The sequence below is a fragment of the Camelus ferus genome, chromosome 18 (assembly GCF_009834535.1).
Source record: "Camelus ferus isolate YT-003-E chromosome 18, BCGSAC_Cfer_1.0, whole genome shotgun sequence".
Taxonomy (NCBI): Eukaryota; Metazoa; Chordata; class Mammalia; order Artiodactyla; family Camelidae; genus Camelus; species Camelus ferus.
In genome coordinates, this window is record NC_045713.1 from 1,834,417 (window position 1) to 1,855,608 (window position 21,192).

Consider the following 21,192-nt stretch of genomic DNA (forward strand, 5'->3'; position numbering starts at 1 on the left):
AGTGTTTTGTGGAACATGTGTTGTATGCAACACTGTTTATTATCAGTAAATGAGGCCAAAAGCTAAGTTGAAAATGAATTCTAAATTAAAAATTATATAAAATGGAGTGAAATGATTTAATTAACAGATTATAAGTGAAATGTTGCAGTGCAAGAATGAGGTTGGGAGAAAAGAGAAGAGAAAAAATGTGAAAGGGTGAAAACCTGTCTTTCTCTTTTATTTCCTCAGAGATACTAATCCAGTCACATGATGTTTGCCAGTTTCCAACCACAGCCTCTGAGATAGTCAATAAACTTGCTTATTACTTAAGTCAACAGTTTGGAGCATAGAGTTTGAAACAAATTGCCTTCAGTTTTAAGTAAAATGGAAGAAACAACACAATACAGTACACTACCTGAACAATCTAGCTCACTACTGCAAAGACCCTAGAAGTATAATTAGGTCCAATCCTCCTCTGTGGGCATCCCAGAAACCTTCCTGGAAGTACAACAGTTACCACGCTGGAATGAAACGATATATTTATTCACCACCAAGTGTCAAACACTGCACCAGGTACACCTGCCATCTCAATTTTCTTCTTACAATTATATTGTGAGTATGTGTTACCATTATGATAAGTCCCTCACTTTGAGGGGGTTACATTATTTGCTAAGGCCCTCCTAGAAGGACAAATCACAGAGCCAGAATTCAAACTTAGATCTGTCTATTCTAAAGCCCATGTTATTTCCTTTTACCATGTTGCCTCTTCCAAGGAACCTTTAGAATAGAAGCTGTGAGTACTCAAAGAAACTTATTTCTCATTGTAAGAGATATAGCCTATGAACTCATGTAGTCCAGTGTAAGATACCTATCCTAAATAAGGCAACAAATTATTCTCCTAAAGAAGAAAATATGATTTTCATACATTAGTATTGTTCCAGGTTGAAATGCACTTAAAGTACACAACTTTTTGTCTTAATTTTTCATTAATCCAGTTATTCTGGGTAAGATTATATCTACTTATTTTTACAGTAGATGATTCTATGAAAAGTCACAAGTTTGAGGTATTTAGTTACACAACTGAAATTAAGAAGGAGAAAAAAATGGAAAGGAAACAAATATAAAATGACTGTTACAAAGAACAAAAATGACTTGAAGACACTTTCTACTCAGTGTACCTAACTGGACTTTTTGTGTGATGCAGTGTTGTAAGATCCAACATACATATTTTTCTTGAGAGAGGAGAAGAGAAGAGGGAAAGCAAATCAATATTCTCTTTTTAAAGTGTGTAACTGACCCAGAGATTTTTATGCCAAAATTGTATTGCTTTTGCCTAACAAAAAAAGGAACTAAGAACTTCTGTAACACAAAACATACCCTGGAGTTTTCCGTTTTTTGTTTTTTTTTTTTTTTTGGAATTTAATTTGAGTGAAGAGAAGTAAATCCAAGTGTTCCACATTGCCATATGTTGCCTGAGCTAGGTAATAGGAAGTATGCAAATCAATTCAGGAGCTGGGTCCCAGCCTCCCTACTAACGGAGCAGAGGGAAAAGGAAAAGGATTCTGACAGAGGGATGTGTCCCAGTTCTGAACTGCTGAAACTACCAAGCAGATGCCAGGAGTTCAGACAGCCAGACAACCAATTTCTTCTCCCCATACTGGAGGAAGAGCGCAACACAGCAACTAGGAAAACAACGGAAGAGTTCAAGCAGGTGAAAAAGGGTGGTATTTTTCAGTTCCAAATGTAGCATCCATTTATTCCCTTTTGTCAACACTCGGCAGTGCTCAGGTCCTGCCAGCACAAAGCTAGCCTTGGGAAAGAAGGTCTTTCCACTTCCATTGAAAGGCTAGGAATGTGCAGTGTTTAAAGCCTTGATCTCATAGGTCCGAATTGTTACTAACATTCTATTGTTCTCCGAAAAAGTCTATTTGATTTGTTCTCTTTATAATGCTGTCAATATGGAGCTCTTCATTTTCCTCAAAAAAAAAGAGGGGGTGGGGCAGGGGAAAGTTACAAGAAGGGAAAGAAGAATATAGTAAGAAGAAAGGAAGAAAGGAAAATGAGGGGTTAAAAAGATCCACGTTTTACATGTCTGTTTATAAGGGGAAGTACATAGGACTTTCTCCCTTTAGTTATGCTAAAACTGTCTGGCATGCCTCAGAGTAAATCGATACTATGCATGGTCCAGGAGAGACTGCCATCTTACATGAAGCACCGACGCAAAACAGACACAAAAGACACACGATACTCTCTGAGGTCCCCGGCAGCCGTAATATCCACCCTTGGTAGTTCATTTGACACTGACTTTCCCTGCTTCCAGATCTTTTTTCTTTCTTACCCATCCTCCCAGAGTCTCCTCCCCTTGCACTCCATACAGCAATGCTCCAGCTTTCTGAGACTCGCTAGGGAGGTGAGGAACAGACAGCACACCTCTCAAGGAGGATTCAGCTTGGGAATAAATCCTGTGTTAGCCAGGAAACGATGTGTACAATATGAAAATATAAGGATGAGCAATACAAGGACATGAACTTGGTTCTCAAGGAGCCCAACCGGAAGATTTTTTAAATGTTACTGTATGTGTTCAATGGACCCTGGGTTTCCTGATTAGATCTTATCATAGTTATTTCAAATGGCTTCTTTCTTCTACTCTTTGCTACCCTTTGCTTCTGCCAGGGTGCACAGACAAAGGAAAAAGACAAAGGACCCTCTCTACTCTGTATTTGCCCCTTCCAGAAGTATTCTTTAGAGCAACGAATCCACAGTGGCTTTTGAATTTAGATAACTTTTATGGTCAATGCTAAAAACCTTTGCTGGTAATAGGAAATGTCATATGGAATCCACTGGGTAGTCATAATTTCCATTTATAAATAGAAAATATAAAGAGGGTGCCTTATCTGGGTGATTTAATACATGTCTCTGCTTATTACTGTTTTCAAAGTGCCTTTTGCACAAATCTGATTTCAACTGTGCAATAAAGATTCATTATCCTTTTACATAGCAGCCTTTGCATTTCTATGCAGGATCTAATTACGAAAATAGAAACTATTCTATAAAAAGATGCTAATCGTGAAGGGAAAATGCTTTCATTTTAGAAAGAAGGTATTGCTAAAACTTTCCAAAGAAAAGCACTGCATCTGCATGTAGAATAAGGGGGTGGGAGTGAGAAGGGTGAGAGGATAGCAGATTGTTACTTTATTCTTGACAGAAACAACAGTGAGTATCACTTGGGTAAAGGTCCCCAGGAAACTACTATTAAGTTGAGGTGAGAGATAGAATGCACATAGCTTAATCCCGATACTCCTAATCTAATTCTTTGTTCCCATGAACTTAAAAAATACCTCTTGTCTCCTACGTTCTTGTATTTTCTGTTTTCCTACAAAAAGCCTTGTTACTTTTGTAATTGAGAGTGGGGGGTTCCAATAAAAACAATAGTAGAAAAAAAGCCCTCTGTTTTGGAGAAAGAAGCTAGTTACCTTGTTTTGGAGAATAACTAAAAAATAATACTAAAACAGACTGAAGCAGACCATCTGTAAGAGACACTTTAGGTAACAAGTTACCTTTTGGTTTTACTAATGGGTTCTATTACAGGAGCAGTATAAAGGCACACTTTCTAATTAATGAACAATTCTTTGTCCTGATTACATTCGACTGCTTCACAGCACAGCCATGGCAGATCATATCATGCACCCTTGTTCATGGAACACTTTTTATTCTGTTGCAGTGACCTACTGCTTGTCTTACACCACTGACTTCTCTGTCTCCTTCACTGGATCTTCCTCCTTCCCAGGCTTCTGTATATGGGGCTGTGTTCTGAGCCCTTTTCTTTATTTACATTTTCTTCCTAAGGGACTCAGCCAGTACCATGGCCTTAAATTCCAACTATATGCTGATGAATATTCCCAAATCTGTATCTCTACTCTGGACATCTTCCCAATCTCCTAGACTCTTTAATCGCTCAGTTGACAGATTCTCTTGTCTGTCAACTGGCGATTCTTTTATGACATGTCAAAAAAAAAAGTTGCTGATTCCCTGCTTCTCACCCTACAAATTTACCCTGGTACAATCTTTCTCTACATCTATAAATGACATCAGTCATCCAGTTGCTCAAGCTTAAGACCTGGAAGTCATTCTTTATTTCTCTTTTTTCTTTGCATCGCCTATCCAATCTACGTAAAGTCCTGACAAATCTATATCTAAAATAAAGCCTGAAGGTAACCACTTAGCATTTCACTGCTACAATCCTGCCTTAAGTTACCACTCTTTCTTTCCGCTGGCCCATTCAAGGTGATCTCTTAGCTTCTACACTTATGATCACACAGCCCATTCTTCCCACAACAGGGTGTTTCTCTAGAGTTAAAATCAGCATCACTCCCTAGGTTAACACCACAGTCCAAGGACTTCTCAATGCAACCAGAATTAAAAGCCAGACTTCCACCCATAGTCTTAAAAGGCGCTGCATGAGTCATCTTCTTTTCTCTCTCTCCCCTTGGACAACACATTTCAGCCACAGTCTGTCTCTCAAACACAGTGAGTGTGTTAGAGTCTCAGGGCCTTGTACTTGCTCACTCTTCTGCCTGGAACACCTGGACCTCCTTCCACTGTTCTTTAAAAGGTCTCCCCATCATTCAGCCCTTTACCCAGACCCTCACCACCCATACTCTATCACATACCCCAAGTTACTGTTGCCATAGCTTAACAAGTATCTGAATTAATCATCTGCTTCTTTATGTGTTTACTATCTTTACCCTAGAAAGTAAGCTCCTGGAGAACAGGGCTTTCTTGTGGTTTAGCACTATATTCTCACCACAAAGAACAATGCCTGGCTCAGAGTAGGTAACTTAATAAAAATATTTTTTAACTGACTGACTTAATTCATCTGAATTTGTCCGTAACAGAGGATGACACACAATAACTCTAAACCACCTCTTAAAAATCCTTGGAATATTAAATATATATATATATATATATATATATATATATATATGTGTGTGTGTGTGTGTATATATACATATATAATACATATATATATATATGTATATGCTAAAAAATAATAATAACAAAAATAAACCTACCTACCCCTGGAATACTGAAATGCTGCAGTTCATTTAGTTATTTAACTAATACTCTAGTAATTTAATTGGGGTGATCAATGTGCATTTCCTAACTTGTTCTTTCAAGGTTTCGGTCACTGTACATAGTAGAAATAACCTTTAAATGATAAATGAAGTAATTTACTTTCAACACACCATATAAGTGGCTTTTTACGGGACATTGTCTTTAGCCATTTAACGGTATGCATGACCATCCTCAAATGTCTGCTTATTTGTTTTGGAATTTCATGTTAGGATTTCTTAAATCAGATGAAAGATGCACAAGAGAACAGGAGGAACGCTGATACAAATACACATACACTTTTTATTTAAAAGTAACGTATTAGTAAATCATGTATTCCAGACAGCTAACTGAACTCTCAAACATTCCTATAAGGTATGTACCACTGTGACTTCCATATTACACTTAAGACAACTGTGATTTAGGAAGATGAAGTATCATCATAGTCAAAGTAACGTAACAAGTAGTAAACAGTGAAGCTAAGATCTGAACCCATGACAGTCTGATTCTAAAGCCTATATTCTTATCCCTGTGTACTACTCATATGATTATAGTAGAAAATAAACTTATTTTCTTCTTATTCTTCATAAAGTTTTTGAATCACCAACAAACTTACTAAGATGCTAAGAGAAACTATTGCAGATGAGCACAACCTTACTCTCTCAAAAAGAAGTCTAGATCTGGTAGGTGTCCAAACACCTAAAGGAGCATGCAGTGCTGGGAGGCTGTGTGAGGAGGGACTGGCAGTCGCAAAGTGGGGCCCCATCCAGCCTAAACAGATTTCTCTATGCCAAGGCCTGCTCTATGGCCGTTACCCTTTAGACACTCCAAAGCAATCCTTGCTTCTACACACCTATATAAGACATCTGGCTCCTAGTAAACCATTAATGATAGAACGCAATGCAATAAACCTTATTTGGAGGATCTTAAAAGAACAAAGCCTTCACTAATGACATTTTAATGAGGAAATGTATAGGCTAATTACTGTAATCTTCTAGCTGGTCTATAAAAAGCCTACACCCACGTGATATAAATATCTGCTGATTCAGGCTGTACTGAAATGGTCTCATTTGATATTTTAAATCACTGAAGGAAACAAAGGAAAAAGTAGGGGGAAAAAACCCTCAATCCTCAGCTACAGAACACCATCTAAGAAGAACAGGATTAACAGGGAGCACTTCGAGCAAGATAAATGGTTTTTCAATGAATATTTACCCAAGTCCCAAATTGATTGTTTGGCAGTGCAAAAATCTGGCACAGCCATTTGGCTAATGAAACAGACTAAAAGCAACATCAACACTATACTGTGAGGTCAGGAACAGTGTAGGTTTGGGGAAGAGCCAAGCCTACCAGTACCTTGCCCTGCTCTCACGTACGTGAATTCATGTATATCATCTCATTTTATTCTTGCGATGGCTTTGTGGGTGGGTGGGTGGCAGGTAGGACACTGACTAATAAGCATTTGTGAGAGATGGAAATACCCCAAGTTACTTCCTTAGGAGGCTGAGAAATCATTATGGAAAGCTGCCATAGAACTTATGAAATTTTAAACCAGTTATTTTTTTATTGGGGTTTCACTTGTATCCTTTCTCTCAGCTTCAAATAGTCTACACTTACGGAAGGAAACAAAGGCAACAATTTTAAAAATACTAGAAAACACATATATATGTATATGTATCTCCACATCTCCACATCTCTCAAATCTCTCTCTCTTCCACACTGCCCTGACTTCCCAGACTTATCGTAACACATGGATATACGAGAAAGTCTCCATTTCCAAGCTGCAAAATATTTCAGGAAATCATATTAAAATTTGGTCATGAAAAACTAGACTTAACATGAGCTAGTGTGCATAGTAGCAGGGAAAAAACCCAGATAGAGGAGTTAGGAATATAGCTCTAAAGCCAGTTAATTAGCCATATGTCCTCTAGCAAGTCTCTTAACCCTAGAGATCGCAGTTTTCTCCCCTGAAAATTAGGGGCTTAGAACAGATGGACTGAAAGTTTATTGTTCCAAATCTAATATTTTTAAATTCTATGACTATGGCACACATCCAGTTCAAGATATGACTCTTTCTTTAAGGCCCATCTCTCCAAGAAGTCTTCCCTCATATATCCAGCACGGGTTTTTCCCTCCTTCTGAAGCTTATTCTGTTATGTCTGTGCTTCTCTGTAGTGATCAAGAGCAGCTGGTCAAAGGCCTGATTACAAATTCTAACCACCTTATTAGCTGTGTGACCTGAGATGAATGACCTAATCTACCTGACCCTCAGTTTCCTAAACTGTCAAATAGAGACAGCAATTACTTCTCAGGATTATTAAGAAGATTAAGTAAGATAATGTATGCAGAGTGACCAGAATAGTGCTTATCACATACGTGACGAATAAATGCTAGTAGCAGTGGTTGTAATTGTTATTTGTGACTGAGTTCACTCAGCCTCACATGTGCTGCTATCCTGCCAGATGTTTCTGTATCACACCTCTTCTTTACCTTCTATGATTTACAAAGCTTTTAAGATAGCTACTTCCATGACCTACCAGCTATGAATGTTATGATCTAAAGAAACATGAACCAAAGTGACCTTGGTTCAAGGGTATACTCATTTCTGTATGTCTGTCTCACCAAATCATGAGCCCCTGGCAGGAATGAATGGTGACTTACCCACCTCTTTCTCTCCCACTTGGCACCCAAAAGATGCTCAGCAAACTTACTGAATATGAATGCTCTGGTTTTACCACTAGATGGTGGTTGTAGATGTTTAGTGTAAACACTGCGAAGCCGGTTTTGTTACTTACATAATGTTCTGATTCATTCCTTGGAGGTTCAACAAGTATTTGTTGAGTCTCTACTATGTGCCAAGCCCATGCTACAGCAAGGATTTCTAAGGCACACAACACGGACGCTATATCTGACTTCATGGAGCTTAATGATCAACAGTAAACAGATGCCATATCGTTAAAAGGCAATTAATAACAACTACGATTAGCGTTACAAAGAAAATCTGGGGCCTGATATGTAAAAGTAAAACATCCCCCCCGCAAAATGTAGATATTTAGGTTACTTACTTTGAACTCAGCGGTGAAACAAAGGTGATGTGCATAGCCACTAAACTCAATCTGCTTTATTTGCTAGAGACCAAACTAAAATTTTAAAGTATTAGTCTTGATTTCTGTAAGTTTAAAACACTTAAAATAATTAACTAAACCCAGAGGTGGCAGAGTACAGAAACACAATTACTACAGAATATATATATATAGATATTTCGTTCCCCTAGACCATGAGGATAATACTTAATCTCTAAGATCATAGATCAGGTCAATATTTATTGGTTACCAGGTGCTTGTGATAGGCCCTGGGATAACAATGATAAATAGAAGGTTCCTACCTTTCAAGAGTATGCATTAGAGTGGGGGAAAACAATTAACCAACAGCAATCCTAAGGGGCTAAAACCTTTAAACTTAGCTTTTCTTAACTAACTGCAAATCTATCCTGTTACATAGGGCTTCTTATCGAGCCACAGAACATCCTTTTACTTTTGAGGAAACACACATACATATACTCTCTTTCTCTTGGCTAAAGTTGAATAATGCAAAAATGGATTATTATTCTGGTAAGGGCTGACTCTATTACTTAATCAATTTTTTCATGAAATTTTTGAAGAAAATGAGCTCCTGGAGGGAAGAGACCATGTCTCTGTCCCTGCAGTTCCACTATGAACATGTGGGCAACCAACCTCACATTAACCATGTGGGAATACAGCAGTGAGGACTCTGGTTTAAAATACTGAACAGTTTTCCCCTAAAGATACTCAAGAATGTACATTAATAATTCTGAAAATATGAACCAGGAGAACATATTTTTATTCATGCAAATTGCGACATACTCTTCCTTGGGGTCTGGGTGCTGTATCATCTTGCTCAATTAGGATACGTTGCTAAAAAAAATAAAAGCTGTTAAGTTTTTTGTAAGGGAAAATAACTGCTTTCATTTAAAAATGTTGGGTATATGTGTGTGGACATATGTATAAATGCATATACAAATCCTCAAACAGCTAGCATAATAGAGTGATTTTGGAAGTAGAAAGAACCAATTTGTGTGTGTGTCTAAGGTAGGAAGAATTTCAGCAATTATTCAGCCTAGTTCCCTCTTTTTTCTGAGAAAATTTACGTTAAAAAAGGTTTACTTGTTGCTCAAGAGCAAAGAATGAAGTAGCAAAGGTGGAAATAAGAATCATTTGTGACTCCAAAAGCGGGGCTCTTCTCACGTATAACACATGTTTATGAGAGTGTGTGTGTATGTATCCACAAGAAGTATCTGGTTAAGAATCTGGCACATGGAAAAGTATTTAATTAGCAATACTAATGTTATACATTTCTATTTATTTTCTCTTTATTTTTTATATTAGCCATAACTACCATTACATATGCTGAATAAAAATGACAGCTTCTTAAACCTTTTTCTTAAGAGCACAAGTATGATTATCTGAGCCTTGGATTTGCTATCACTGTACCTTTTCTGAGCTCAAAAGACATAATGTCAGGTGAACAATAACTGTACCTGTACTACTGAGTCTACCCTCAACTGATGTCCACAAAAGTTTGCCTATCAGTATGTCTTGATGAGAAAAGTCAGTCTAGTTCTGTTTGCTGATTTCAATTTATTCCTTTAAAATGAAAATAAATACACAGGAATGATGTTTTATTTAAGAACCGAATTCCAGACACATCAGTGCATTAATACATGTCTCTATAGATGCTGCCATTACTGATCAAATCAGAATTATTTTCATTCAGCTGCTGCAACCAAATATCTGGATGCCTGGAGAATAACATAGCACGAGATGGTTCCAAGGTGACATGCTCAGAAATCCTGCCTGTCAGATGAAATTTAATTATATCCATTGTTTTTATTATTCAAAATATATTGGCAGTCCATCTACTCAGCAAGAAATTCCCTGCTATTTTATTCAGGGCAGCTTTTATGCTAAAAGAAAGGAGGTGTGTTGAGGGGGGCAGAAAATGTACCTCCCTCCCCCTACTCCCCACAAGATGTGGGGCCGCTGAAGCCCAGCTGATTTCCCAAGCCCAATTATTTCATTGTACACTCTCCTCCTCAACAGCACGCTTTACCTAGGGACATGGTCTGCCTAAACACCACACACTTAATGGAGTCCCTGAAGCTGTCTCAATTTCATCGCTTCTAACTAATAGGCTGTGATACTTTTTCCCCAAACAGATCAGAGCTCTTCCCTCGCTCCACATCTTCCTCCTACAGAAAAAAAAGGGCGGAGAGGCTAGTCTGTTGAAAGAGAGTATTCATTCCTGTGGCCATACCTTCATTATTGCCTAATACCTGCATTTCTTAAGGGCACAGAAACCTCACTTAATCCAATCTAGGGGCTTCTTTTTTCCCAGATAATGACAATAATAGGTGTTTCCTTATGACTGTTAGTAGTAACACTGAACAGCAGGAATCTACACACTTTGCAGTGGTTAACAGGCAGACAAACCATGCTGTGCTCTCTTTGAAAGACCTCTAAAATTGATTGCCCAGAGAGTATCTTAGGGTTGAGAGAGAAAATAAGAAAGGAAGAGGAAAATACAGCTTTCCTTAAACTCATAAGGACTTTAGGATATACTATTAGAGGTCAAAGACAAGGATTTCAAAATTCTCCCATTTTCTTCCATCATTCAGAAGTAGATTTAGTATTCACATTAAAAGCGTCATTCCTGGATTTACATCTGATTTCCAGAGGTAAGTGTCACTGTATCACTGTATCACAAACCTCACTATATCTCCCCACAGAGAGATATAATTTGTTTTTCTTAATCCTTAACATCTATGTTAATAAAAGGCTACACATACTTTAAGATAGCCTTCTTTCTCTCTTTCATGGTCACACCTAGGTGAAGACTTCAAGAAAAAATATTGAGAAATGCTGCTCCAAAGGCAGGCTGAAGAAACACTATAGCTATTTCTGAAATTACCCCCAGGGTTATAATTTCTGTGCTGCCTGAGATAGTGTCTCTTATATAATGTGGGAAAGAATCAAAACAGTTAATCCAAATAAGCTCTTACACCCTGCAAGAACTCAGCAGCTCACTTCTTAAGGCAAGACACCACAGTAACATTTAATTACATTTGACATTTAGCTTTGGGTTCCATAAGTCATCCTAAATTATCTTTTAGGTCAAAATAGACCTGGATTTTCCCACTGAAGACAGTTACTATTATCTTCAAAGTTAAATCCCCAGACTGGTGTGGGATGTAAGAGATAGTAGTAATAAACTCTAAAAAAACCACTGCAGTATCTCAAGGAAACGAAGTCCCCTCCCTCACTGTGGCCCTTGCCCACATCCTAGCTGTGGCCAGTATTCCCTGGATGAGCACACGGGTCATCATTAGTCCAAAAGGTAGCTAACACAGATGGTAGAAAAGATCAAGATGGTCTTCGGGTCAAATACTGTGCTTACGTTCACCAAGTTACAAACTTATACTGACACTTTCCAAGTTCAATGGATGGTCTCCTTTGTCATCTTTTTATAGCACAATGACAAATTTTGGCAAATCAGAAACCAAAGAGAAGAAAGTGCTTGGAATATTAAATGCAGAAATGAGGAAGCCCAGAACTAACTGAATTCATTATGCTGAATAATATTTTTTAGAGAGAAGGGAGAAATCGTAAGAATATACAGGAAAATAATAAAAGATTATTAAAGTACATTCTAGGTTGGATTTGAGATTTAAATAACCCTGACAGGAGGTTATATTAAATCACTGCACTTTCTTCCCCAGAGGCAAACCCACCTGAAACAGTCAGTAGCTGGCACAGGCCTGCTTTATCGTGTTACGACATTATGTTGGGTGAGTTTAATCTGAGTAATTCCCTCTGTAGGGATTAACATTGTTTAGAGTCTTTCTCCCAGTGCTTGGCATTTGTGTCTTGTTGCAAAAATCAATGATCTTCCTAAAAGATTCTTCGTTTAGGCTCTGAAATCAGCTGGTTTGCTGTTAAAACTCAGTTCTTGCTTATGAAATACATGATGTTGAGCAAGTCATTTTTACCTCTCTACATCTCAAGATTTATACCCGTAAAATGAGGATACTATTTAGAAGGGAGTGTGGTGGTTTAAACACAATACTGTATGTAAAATGCTAGCACAATGCCCAACACAGAGTAAGGGCTCACTATGAGTTTCTATGAGTGTGTTCAAGACATACATTTGGCTCTCTCAGTGTGTTTGGTGGTCCGACAGATCTGTCTTTTGCATCAACAGTGTTTGGATGGAACAGACCCAGGGATGCCCCATGCTCCAGCCTCTGACCACCCTTCAACCTTTTCCCCAGTTGCAACCTTCAGAACCAGCCACTCTGCTGTCCTCAGCCTCTGGGACCAGCCAACACCATTTTTTGAGCTTAACTCCTTACTACTGATCAGCCATGAGCTCCCAGACTTGCCAGAATTATTCCACCGAGGCGGAGGCTGCTGTCAACCGCCTGGTCAACATGCATCTGTGGGCCTCCTATACCTACCTCTCACTGGGCTTCTATTTCAACCACAACAACGTGGCTCTGGATGGCGTGGGCCACTTCTTCCGTGAACTGGCCAAGGAGAAGTGCGAGGGTGCCGAGTGACTCTTGAAAATGCAAAACCAGCATGGCGGCTGCATCCTTTTCCAGGATGTGCAGAAGCTATCTCAGGATGAGTGGAGAAGAACCTGAAACAGGCCCTTCCGGATCTGCATGCCCTGGGTCCTGCCCACGCAGACCCTCACCTCTGTGACTTCCTAGAGAGCCACTTCCTAGATGAGGATGTGAAACTCATCAAGAAGATGGGCGACCACCTGACTAACCTCCGAAGTCTGGCTGGTCCCCAGGCTGGGCTGGGTTGGGCCAGTATCTCTTTGAAAGGCTCACCCTCAAGCACAACTAGGAATCTCTGCAACCCAGTGGCCTTTGGGGAGCCTCTCTGGTGTCAGGGCATCTGCCTGAAGCCTCTCTCTGTAGTCACCAGGCAGCTTTTTAACCATCCTGGAGCCCTCTCTCAAGCCTTGGATCAAACGGAAACAATAAAGCTTTTCACAAAAAAACCCCAAAAAAACAAAAAAACAAAAAAAGCTGTCTGCATTTGTACCTCACTGACTTACCATCATTTCTAATTCTCCTCTTCAAAAGCAATTCTTTCCCCTCATTATGTCTGATAAAGTACAGACATATATTTTTAGATCATGTTAAGCAACCAAGAAGGGCTCAGGCTTCTGTAGGCTTGTGACTCTGCCAAGGCAGGCTGACTTCAGGGCTGAAGGACGGCAGGCAGGTCTGGTATTACAACAGCAAGTCCAAATGTGGTCAAGGTTGGTCCAGACGGAAGACAAAGGTAGTGGGATGCCATCTATGAGAACAACGATAGACTAAAAACATCCCACGGGGTTGGCTGCTTTCTCTGCATTTGGCTTTCTTCCTCTCCTTTCTGTACACATCATGGCTTTCTCAGATTGTTGCTAATATCTATCTAATGATGGTTTTTCTAGAGTTCAAGTCTTGCTCGCTTATTGCCTGTAGGCCCAAGTTCTCACACTTATACAGAAGAGGGAAGATGATAACAAATTCAAGGAGACTTCCTTTAGCACTCTGACTTCCCCTCCATGGCATTTTGCTCCCTAAATTAGAATTCCATCTGCCCCTGTTTCATTTGGAAGATCAGCAGTCTCGGTGGAGGGAGTGCTTTCAGAGTTCCTTTATGCCTTAAGCTTTCAGTTGCCCGCGGTGTGACATGTTCAGACCAATACGGATTTTCCTGTCTTTACACTGACAAGTGAGAAGTGAGAGTTTAAACATGCTAAAGGTAATTAGCATGAGTCTCGCAGAGTCTCAAGTTCATTTTAGCAAGCGTGATGATGAAGCAGCAGCTTTTATCCTACTTTCTTACTGAGGGCTCTGGTTTCATCTCAGCTTCTCACTTTCTACAACTGTGTTGAGTTAGTAGAGTTTTCCAATTAGCAAACTACTATTAAATACAGACTTTGCTCAAGATATTTTAGAAGTGACTTGAAAGGAATAGCATAAAACTTTCATTTCATTTGGCAAATTTACGGCAACAAACTCAAAATCAATATTCTATTTGTCAGAATTAGAAGGCCAGTCTAAATTTGTGCATTTCCTAAAAATTCTATAAGAGGCAGGGATATTTTTCCCTTCTGATGTCAAGGGTATAATCAATAAAAGAAGACATGCTTCCTAAAAGAAAGGAAGGAACATAACCTTTTTAAGCATCTATTATAAACTCTGTAATAGGGTATTGTCAACAGGATTTCATTTAATCTTCTCAAGATCACTTTGAGGGAGGTATTACTGGTCCCATTTTTATCGTGAGAGTAACCGAGACTGGGTGAAGTTAAATATTTTGCCTAAAACCACACAGTTAGTTAAAGCAAGTGTTTCAAAACCTGGGTGTCTGAACTCAGTGACCCCTTCCTTTGCCTCTTATAAGAAAAAATTGTCTATTTAAAATTAAATTAGGACAATTGAAATGGTTACAAATTATCTGTTGCATTTATTCACATGGGAGACAGGAACATATTGCAACATAAAAACTAAATAAATGTGTTAACTGTCTTATGACTCTGTTAAGAGTTTTTTTAAATGACAAACAAGTTACTCTATACAGTACATAATTTCTGCAATGCATGACTATGAAATAAGATATGAAGGGTGCTAATTTGATGTATAAACAGAAACTTGGGCTTGTATTACCAGCTTTCACATCATTAAAAAAGCAGTGGATCCCATTATGGAAGCAAAATATATAATGTAACATATCACTGTGCTACCAGAGAACATGATATCTGAAATCCAACTCAATAAGGCTTCAATAATATTTGTACTTGAACCTAATGCTTGAGGAAGATGCTGTGTTGATGCTTCTAAAAACAACAGACGATCTGATCTCAGGGATCTATATTACCTACAGACAAATTTTTACAATATTCTGACAGAAAATATGATGCACAGAACAAAATGTGAAATGGGTAACCACACTGGGATGAAAACACAATGGCTGAGATACCCACTTTCTTCATTCTGAATAAAAGTATAAGCAGTGAGATTACACACAAGAATGTGCACACCGTAAATCCTATAGAAAACTCTTACTCCTTTATAAATGTAAAAAAAAAAAAAAAAAAGGCTATGTTGGGTTAAACAGAATTCAAACAATAGGAATAAAAAGAAGAGTAACCGGATTGGCAACCCAAGGCTCCACTAGATGCCCATTTCTACAGTAATCAACTCCAAGGAGATTTACGTAAGTATCACGCCTACCAGTAATACGCTGTCTAATGAGAGCTAATCGTGTTACTAAAAGAGGGTAACTAGAACTCAGCTCAGCCCAGCCAGTTAGAGGAACACCCTGTTTTCAGAATTTGGTTCAGCAAAAAAAAGCAGCACTAAGGGTATATGTGAAATGATAGCTGAGTAAGCAGCAGACAATTAAGGAATTTAAAACAGCTGCTAGGAGATGAGATGTGCCAACTGGCAGGAAAAAGACAGTTTTAATACTAATTATCATATTTAAAAGAAAACAAGAATACCCCTTTTACTCCTTAAGGTACAGTATTTCTCATCCCATTCAAATATCCACTTCGGCAAAATAAAATCTACTATGCATTACCTAGTAAAGGTTTTAATTTGATTAAATACCAATCAACACTTATTACAGTCTCTTTGGCTAAAGCCTCAGGTATGGGAGAAAGCTCAAAGGGAACCAACAGCAGGAAAACGGTTCCAAGCTAGAAGAGCCATCTTCCTTCTCACTGTGATTTTTACTATGAACATAACAAACATTTTGCTCTCATGTAGTCCCAAGTGCTTAAAAGCAATCTAGGTATCACTACATAAACATTCTGAAGGATACTGAGCACACTCCATGAGCCATTCAGCTAGTATTAATCCTTAACATGTGCCACCTCAAACCACAATCAGCACTAAAGCAAGGCCAAATAACCCTTTCCCACTGATACACCCTGCTCTACAGGAGGTGACTGCACTAGGCGGGTAACACTGGGCTAACAGCACACTCCATGTGGCTGGGGGATTAGCACCTTCAAGAAATAGAGCTGATGGCTCAGGTGATCTGCACGTCAGAATTTCCTCTCCCTCCCTCAATATCAATATCAAAGAAATAAATAAAAGGAGCTCTGAGGATGCCCAAGAGGAAGCTGAGCAACTGTTAAGTGCTAGAAAGCTTGCATATATTATCTAATAACATCTCATAGCTATGTTCATACTCATTTTACAGATAAAGAAACTGAGAGACTCAACCAAGCAGAGTAACCTTTAACATAGCCATACTGATTGTCCCTCAGCTGGTATCTTGGGCATTAATCTGGCTCCACGTTTTATAGACACAAGAATCTTTCCTTCTGGAGGAAATCAGCAATCAAATGTCACCAGTGCCGTGGTAGGGAAATCGGCAAAAAACTACAGTCCCAGCTTTCCTCCACTAGCATTTGCTGTCCTCTTTCTCAAATTCCATATTTATCAAGTCAACCATAGGCTGTCCCTCTTTGGCTTTTGATTTGCATCCCTTGGCCTCATTATCACTAATTAGAATTGATAGGGTCATCTAGAGGCCTGGTCTCCTGAGAAAGGAGGGGTGAACCTGTGCAGTCTGTGCCCCCTTGCAGCACTGACGCAGTCTTTGGAACACACTGCTCATGCTCCTTCTTTCATCAGGTTACCCTGGGTCATCACTGGTGCTGAGCAGTCCTGGCAGTCTTTGCTTTAATTCCTACAATTTTTGAAACTCTTATTTGAAATTTCCTGCATGTACCTTCCCTTTCCTAGAGACAAACAGAAATGCATTTCTAGACTATTAGATAAATAACTAGTTAATAAAGGAAACAGAACAGCTAATTTATGTCCACAAACTAGGAAACAGTGGAATTCCTTAACAACAGGGCACACGGCTCATATTTAGATGATGCTGAGGGTCAACTTCACACAAAGGTCTTAAGAAAGTTCTAAAGAAGACATAGGGCTTAGTCCTCATCATTCTCCAAACTCATGGTATAGTCACCAAACACTACAGTTCTTTTTTTCAAGCTGGTACCTGATAAGGCTGCTGATAACAGACAGACTCATAGGCAGCCTGTCTAATTTCCACTTCTATTGATGGAGACTATCCCTCCCTTTGTTCCTCAGCATCTATCTTCCTAAATCTCTTTCTATGATTATTCCCACACCAGGGAGAATCTCATCCACATATATCTACTCTATCCAGTCTCAGAGCACTGTTAACGTCTATAGCCTCCTGGCTCTTCCCAGGTAAGGTGCTTTCCTCACCCTCTTCAAAGACCCTCTCCTCTAAAAAGAACTTGGCTTTTCAAAGCTGGCTCTTAGCAGCAGTTATATAATCAAAAAATCCTAACCATCAATAAAACAAAAGTGTTCATGTTTCAAGCATCTCCATATAGCAGCACTTAGCAAGCGCCTGGCACATAATAACACTCATAACTGTCAGTGTATCACCAGTATTGATGAATGGGATGGGATAAGGAAGTTTAAAAGCAAGATTTATCACTTGTTAACTAACTTTGGAGGTTTTAATATGACTTGTTTATCAAAAATCTGGATGTTTTCAAATGAATTATACATGCTGAAGGCTTTAGACCCTTTCATTTACTGGATAAACAGAAAAGTCATTCTAGCAGGAGTAATGAGGGCCCAACAGTGCTGATCTCCATTAATATAACAAAGACGTCTCCTAGTTAACTGACACAAGCCCACTACCAACTTAATTTTTTCCATGTGATTCTAAAACAAGGCCAGTTGAATATGCCTGACAATATACACTCATCCTCTTCTGGAATATTCTTATGCTGATTCTTAGATGTCTGATATGAAAAGAACAATCCTTTGAAAATTATGCAATATAAGACTCCATTAACTTGAATAATAAGTTTGAATGATTTTAATGTCAGAATTAGCAGCAGCTATGACAAAGCTTCCCTCATGGAAAAATCAAGGCTGGAATGACTGCTTTACCACAGTCTGATTTTTCACAAGACAGCCTCTTAATCAAAGAAGAGTAACTTGGCCAAATGAGTATGTAAGCATAATCTAGTCTATATACACCGAAAAGGCAAGTTCATGTAAACATCTCAATCAGAAGCCAGCATAAGTTATTTACTAGATCATTCGTTTATTTCCATATGTCCATATGATCTAAGATATATATCTTAGACTCACCATAAAGTGATCAACACTTCCTTAAATTCTTACCTCAAACACCACCATAAACACTATCCTTAAAATTGTAACTATTCTTACACTAGAAATTTATACTAAACAAATGATCACCATTCTTGCATATGTGACTATCATGTTAAGATTAAAACATTACTGATGAAATGGAGTGGAACCTCTTCACCATCACTGGTTATGTTCTCAAGTCCATATAATTAAAAAAAAACTCTTTCAAATGGCTTCCCTACTGATCTTCTACTAATCCATTAAACTCATTGTCAAGTAGAGGTCAGATTTGCAAAGGCAATATATAAAGTAGCAGTTAACAGCACAGATTACAGAGCTAGAACACCTGAGTTTGAATCCTGATTCTACCACTTATCAGTTCCAAGACTCTGAGCTAGTTATTTAACCTCTGCCGCTTCAGTTTCCTTATCTGGAAACAGAGATAATAAATATACCTACCTCACAGAATTGCTTTAAGGGTTAGATAAATTATTAAAATTACATATTTTAACTGTGGCTTAAGTGTTAGAAATTATTACCATTACCTCACCTATATTTGCAATATCTGGTCAATTTAGGCCTTGGTTCAGAAATGCAACAAACAAAAATACAAAGCTAAATTATAACAACACCCTACTCACACACAAAAACATTCTGACAAAAATAAAAAGACTTTATCTTTAGGAGAAAAGAAAACGTATCTTACTTAAACCAATAAGCAACAAGGAAACAAGATTTGACCTTCAGGCTCATTCAGCAGCCAGAGAGGAATACCTTGAGTGGCTTCTAAGGGGAACTGTAGAAAACAGATTCCTACAAACCAACTGGTGTAACGTTTTCCTTGGCTTTCAGACGCAAAGACAACTTCTTTAAGTTTTTTAAGGCATCATCCCAAAATTCCCCTTAAACATAATCCCGTTGCGTACAGCTATATGGATAATACACTTCAACTCTGATTAAGACCCAACTAATGAGAAAATATCTTTTGCCACCATGAATGCTAACATTTCACTCTGACAGGTAGGCCCCAATCCACGCTCAATTATTTCCTGTAATTACCTCCTTCAAAATGGGTCACATTTCTTTTGGAAATCCTCATTTTCCAAAACAATATATCTATTTGTTTTTTATATAAAATTCCAGTATTCATTACAACATGTTTTTCCTCAGTAAACTCTAAGTCTAGATCCCTCACTCCCACATCATTCCAGTTGGCCAGCAGGAATTAAGTACCACTATGACACCACTGATGACATATTCTAAAAACAATGTAAGACTTCTTATATCACAAGCATATCAGTCAACTCTTATTGTTCTTTGATTCCACATATGGAAGAACTTGAAGGTCCAAACTACATAAGGCTTGAGCCTAGGTTGTTAATGCTTCTGAAAAGCTTATCCAAATATGATCACCAAAAGTAGACCGAAAAGCGCTTCCTGACTAACTTATTTTCAATCCTAAATAGCATAAAACATGGCCACAGTCTAGCTGTTTTTCTTTGCAAGTCACAATTAAATAATTTCTTCAGTCTTTAGGTGAACATGAGGCATCTCCTTCTGCTATCACGTATAGTAAGACAAGTGGCCTCGTGCAACAGGAGAAGCCTCAAAGAGGCATCAGTTTTATTGTTAATTACGGTCAGAAAAAGTAGTTTAATATCATCTGGGCCCAAACCAAAACCTTTGTTTTTTATAGTTCAATTTATTTGCTATCTCTGATGAATAAGAAAGAGGCCAAGAGTGCTGAAGTGAATTCCCAAAGAACACAGGTGAGTATCAATTCAGGAAAGGCCTGCTTGTGCCATGCTTTGCTACACAATGGGGATACAAAAATAAACAAACTTTACTTCAAGAAGTTTAAAATCTAGTGGAGGAGACAGATATGCATAAATAACTGTAATTCAAGGTATTATTATGTATTTCAAAAGCATCTAATAGTGACATTTGGTGGCAGACACACCTGTCTCCCTTTCACGTAAGAATTAAAATTAGGATGAACAGTTTTGGGATACATACAGATTAGACTTGAAAGGAAACTTCCAAAGAAACTTGTGTAAGCATCCGGCTCAGTCACAAAAAGGACATTTAATATTGTAAGAAAAGGACCATATCAGGGCTCAGTTTCCTCAGAGGCATATCTCTAACTACTAGGAGACAAAGAAACCGAGGTGCTTCTTGTCTGTAGCCTCTAGACCAGTAAAAGGAAATTTTTTCTTCTTTGGTTTCAGACAGTCTTTGGACCAAAACACAGAAGGCTGAAGAAGCCTCAAATTTTGAAACACAGTCAAACTCCTGTCTAGTCAAGAAGAGGAGACTTACATGTAAGATTCTTTGTTTCATTTACCTGTTCATTCACTCATTCATAAAATACCTACTAACCATAAACGAAGTGTCACATCTTGTCCTAAAACCTGGGAATAGAAGTGAGAACATCACTAACTAGACTACATACTAGTGGGAGAGACACACAATCAACAAAGACTGAGCCAGAGGGAATAAGATGCGGCACTTCAGATCCAAAAGAAATGAAGGTGGAAATTCTCATTCCTGGGAGGTGGACATCCTAGGAAGCCTTCCATAACTCCTGCACAGGCTGTTCCTTCCAGCTGTGGCCCTTGCCTTCTCTGAGGCTAGTTTGGGAATTATTTCCTACATTCTGTGGTGCCTCATCTTTTTATACGTATAAAAACAGCTGGTCTTCTTTTTGGGGTCCGGCATGGCAATTATACTTATTTGAATATGCAATCCATCAAAAGAACAAATGACAGTCAAAGAAAAAGTTGTTGATTGAAGAAATGACAAATAACTAGTATGCTGAAGCAACAGGAAGGAATGATAATCTGACTCCT

At 38.5% G+C, this 21,192-nt stretch overlaps 1 protein-coding gene and 1 pseudogene across 1 annotated transcript in view; one reads left to right on the forward strand and one right to left on the reverse strand.

Annotated features, from left to right (window-relative positions):
- The window catches only part of AUTS2 (activator of transcription and developmental regulator AUTS2), a 1,021,658-nt gene that overhangs the window by 492,745 nt on the left and 507,721 nt on the right, over positions 1-21,192 (reverse strand).
- Positions 12,226-13,880, forward strand: LOC106730235 (annotated as a pseudogene).